Here is a 4,826-nt window from a genome sequence, read left to right as displayed (position 1 = left end):
CCTAGAAGTGGAAAATATTTGATGATAACATGAATGATTAAGCCACTATGCTATATTCTGGTTGGGAAGTCACATTTTGTATGCTGTGACAATGTAAATTAATTAAGTTTAATTAAGTTTAAAAAAAATTTCAGGAAAAAACCCCCCTAAAACTGTTTTTCTTGAAACTAAAAAGATATAAAGCATTAAAAATACATATTTGATAACTGCAGTAAGATATATAGCCCCAGCTAGGTGCTACTTTAAAGTATGTTCATTCTACTCACTGAGGTTTATGCCTCAAGTCAGACTTGTGTTCATAGATATGTATGTATCAGCTGTGCTTGCTATTCAAAATATTTAGATTAATTATGATCTTTAGTGAATCAATAAAATGTGGGGGAAGGACAAACCATGGATACCAGAGACAGTGTGGGAGGAGGGTGAGAGATGGCAGAGGGTGAGAGATAGAGAATCAAGGATGGGAAAAAAGCAAAATATACAGGAAACTCTTGTTTGACAATGGAAAATTATTTGTGGATGATAACACATATGTTGATGTGCTTAATTGAGCCCATGTACAGTATATTCTGAATGGAAAAATCTCATTTTATATGCTATAATGATGTACAGTGAATGAATATAAATAAACAAATTTAAATTAAAAAAATAAAATAAATGAATAAAAAAATTTTCAGCATATTTGCCCTCAGAGCCAATAATGTGACTATATAGAAATCTTGGACCACCAATTCAAAGGAATTTAATCTTTAAATGGTTCTGCCAATAAGAGCAGTTAATGTCAGGGCAACTAATACATGTTAACTACCCAGCAAAAGTTAACTTTTTTGATACACAAATGTGGGAATAAATGACATCTGATGAAGTGAATAAGGTGGTTAATAAAGCACTTTGAAGATACTAATTTTGAAGTTTATCAGAGTAAGAATGTCCTATGAAATAATTTAGTGATCAAAAAGTGATATAAAAACTTATGGACTGGGACCAGCAGTTGGTGTAATGGCTATGTTGCTGGACTCTCATGTAGTCGACTGCAGTTTAAGTTCCAGACCTGGTGGCTTAAACTCATGCCAGGCGCGTGTGCATGCGTGCCCAAGATCCTGAGAGGAGAATGGAGGAGAAGGGATTGTGGTGTGGCTATCCCCCGTGGGGGGGGGTTTCTCTCTTTCTGTCTCTCTGTCTCTCTCTTACTGGCAAGTGTATGTGCCCTATAGCAAAAACCTCTCAAAAACAAAACAAAACAAACAAACAAAAAATTTATACACCTAAATATTGACAAAAGTTAGAGAAGAAAATGATAAGGAATAAGTTATGATGCAGCAAGAAGCCTTGAAAACAGGACTGATAAAAGTCTTATGGATTTAATTACACATTGATAATCTCGGTGATATAGTGGCAATTTGCACCCCAGGTTAGTTCTGTAGGCAGTCTCTAAGAGTGCTCCCAATACCTGGCCTTAATGTCCTTCTTTAATCTCTTCTACCATGTGTGTGGCCTGGGTTTAGTGATAGAAGCCTAGTGAATAGTGTTTGGCAGAAATTATGAAGTGTCACTTCTGATATCTGATAACAAAAATTATTGTTTTAGCCTTGGGTTGCCCTCTCTTCCTCTCTCACTCTCTTGTTTGTTTATTCTGAAGGAAGCCAGCTGCCATGTTGTAAACTACCCTACCAAAAATCTCACATGACAAAAGAAAAAAAAACAAAAAACAAAAAACTATGGTTTTATTCAATAGCTATTGAGGACTTCAGGCCTATCAGCAACCATGTGTATCCAAGTACATTCCTACAGTCCTTTACTATGTTAGAAATATGCATTAATACATGGATTTCCTTTCATTTTCCTCATGAAGTGTTGTCATGTTATTGCTGAAGAGGCCTATGTATGCACACAGAAGACATGCTTGCCTAAATGACTGTGCTGGAAAAATATATCTTCTCAGACTTGGTTTACTCCTTGGTCACCTCTTAGGTCTTTAAAAAAGGCATGACTCATTTTTGCATAGAAAAACAGAGAAAATACACCATGACTTTTCTGATGACCTGATAGTTTATGATCTTTAAAAAAAAATCCAATATAATTTACTAAAAATACAAAACAGAAGACTAACAACCAAAAAAACTATTCCCCAACTTGTGATATTCTAAAATGTGATTTGTCTTAAAATGTAATTCGTCACTTTATTGTTTTTTAAAGAGATATTCCAAGGAAAGCTTTTTTGAGAGATAGAATATAAGAAAAACTGAAAGATAGGAAGGAGGTAAAGCAAGTATGAACTTAGGAGGGAGGAAAGGGAGGTGTTTCTGACAATTTCACCACGTCATGATTCCTTTGTCCCATCCTCTTGATAAGATAAGTCCACAGGCATGTACTACTATGCCCAGCCTGTTTAGGTTGGGCCAGGAATCAAACCCAGGCCTCCTGTGTGGCCTCAGCAACTGTACAGAAGTGCCTTCTTACTTATGCCACTGCAACTAGGCCTCAAGAAAAACATTCTCATGAGATTGACCTAACACGGACATTTGGATGTGATTATTTTGATTTAGGGAATATTTTGGGGCAACTATTTGGACTCCAGTGTTTTGTTACTTCATCAAAATAAAAAATTACTCTTTATTTTTTTGGTAAGAATTATTTATTTCATTTTATTCATTACTTTTAAAACAATTTAAAATTATTATTATTATTTTTACACATTTAATCACTATACATCATTTAGCTTGTAAAGAGAATTTACCCAACATGAAATATACCTCAGACCAGTCCAATTGAGAATACTATACATGTCATCTTCAACAGGTAATAAACCATTTTTGTGCTCCACAAATGTCTTGCCTCTCTATTTTCTCTTTCCCTCTCCCACCTTGTTACTTAGTTTTTAATTGCCAGAGGGTATGTGTGCTCACCAGAGACAGAGAGAAGGGGAGGTACGGGAGAAAATACCACATGAAGTGCAGTCACACTTCATTTCCTTCTCCATTTCTATAACCTATTGGGATTTTGAACATGCATGCACATTCATGCAGTGCGTTTTTCAACCAGCCAGGGCCAGGATTTGAACCATGGTTGGTTATATGAAATCTGGCTCTGGTAACCACTAGGTTAAGCGGTGAGCCTTCTCTCTCTCTCTCTCCCTCCCTCTCTCTCTCTCCTCTCTCTCTCTCTATATATATATACATACACACACACACACACACACACATATATGTATATATATATAATTGCCAAGTGAGATAGCCAGCAGATTTCTGGATCTCTCTATTCCTGCTCTCTCCCCATTCTAGACCACCCTGATCTTAATTTCCAGGTAGGAGTTGTCATGTGAGTGAATTTAAGGTTAGGGTAGGAATGCCAACTTCACAGTATTACAGAGTGATCTTTTTAAATGTGAACTATGAAATGTTAAGTGTTTGGGCACATTAAAATAATCTAATTATCAATTTGGTCATTTTAAAATGTCAAGTTCTTGGAGTCATTTCATTTTCACTAATGTCTTTTTGCTTTTAAGATTTTTACTCAGCATGAGCAGTGAAGTCTCCACAGTTATCATGCCGCACACACATGGCTTTCAGCTTTGAGTGTAGATGGACAGCGGTTGTGTACTCTATGTGCAATCCAGTGAGTACTCTGGAATGTATTAAATATGGAGGGTAAGAACACAGGGTCTGACATCAGAATACCATCTACTCTCAGAATGGCACAAGACAAAACTACTATATATCTTTGAACCTCAGGTTTTTCTTTTGTAAAATGGAGATTATGTGTGCAGATTGAATTAAATGATGTAAATAAAACCCTTAGGGGACCAGCAGTTAGTGTAATGGCCATGTCGCTGGACTCCCATGTAGTCGACTGTGGTTCAAGTCCTGGACCCAGTGGCTATAACTCACGCTGGGTGCGTGTGCGTGCGTGCCCAAGATCCCGAGAGGAGAATAGAGGAGAAGGGATTGCGGCGTGGCCATCCCCCCGGGGGGGTGTTTTTCTCGCTTTCTATCTCTCTGTCTCTCTCTGTCTTTCTAGCGAGCGCACATGCCCTATAGCAACAAACAAACAAACAAACCCTTAACAGATTGCCTGTATAACATATGCTATTGGAACCATTATCAGAAATGATTATTTCAATTGGACCTTTGAAGGTGATTCCATTAATAACTACATAATGTACATAATGTTGATAAAATCTAGATCAGAATGAAGCCAATGTTGTTAATATTAGTGGTTCACTAACATGGCTGCATATAAAAAATCATGTGAAGAAACTTTGCCTTCTTGTCATAATAGAGCAAGGAGGTCTGGATTTAAATTCTAATAAAAAATAATGCAACAATTATTTTCAGACACTGGACTACAGGTACCACATGACTGCTTCTTAAGAGAAGGGAAACAGACAAGTTGAACACTGTAAATGCTCCGGCTTGCTGTCGAAAGGAAGTTGAAAGACCACTGACACAGGGAGAGGGAATCAAAGAGGGTAGCACACTTGCTGAGTTAAAGAGGTGGAGATGAGCATTTATGGAGACTGAGTTCACAGAAACTATAGGACAGGGCTGCATAAAGAAGAGGATAAAACAAAAAAGAACTACAAATGTTTTTATAGTACTATGCTGCATGTGTATAAAATGTGGAGTTCTATAAGTCTAGGCACAGAATGACCGGAGATTTGTAAGCTGAACTCTTTCCAAAGTTCACAAAGGAAGGTGAGAAATTTGAGCTCTGACCATCATATTAGTGGGTCATTTTTGGTCACCCACAATATTCAGTGGAAAACCAAAAAGAACTACATTGTAATAATAGGGCTGTACCATTCTTGGAGTGACGAATACTCT

Source organism: Tupaia chinensis, unplaced genomic scaffold, assembly GCF_000334495.1.
Source record: "Tupaia chinensis unplaced genomic scaffold, TupChi_1.0 Scaffold138407_1, whole genome shotgun sequence".
In the NCBI taxonomy this organism is placed as follows: Eukaryota; Metazoa; Chordata; class Mammalia; order Scandentia; family Tupaiidae; genus Tupaia; species Tupaia belangeri.
The sequence above is the reverse complement of the archived record's forward strand: the minus strand, read 5'-3'. Positions refer to the sequence as shown.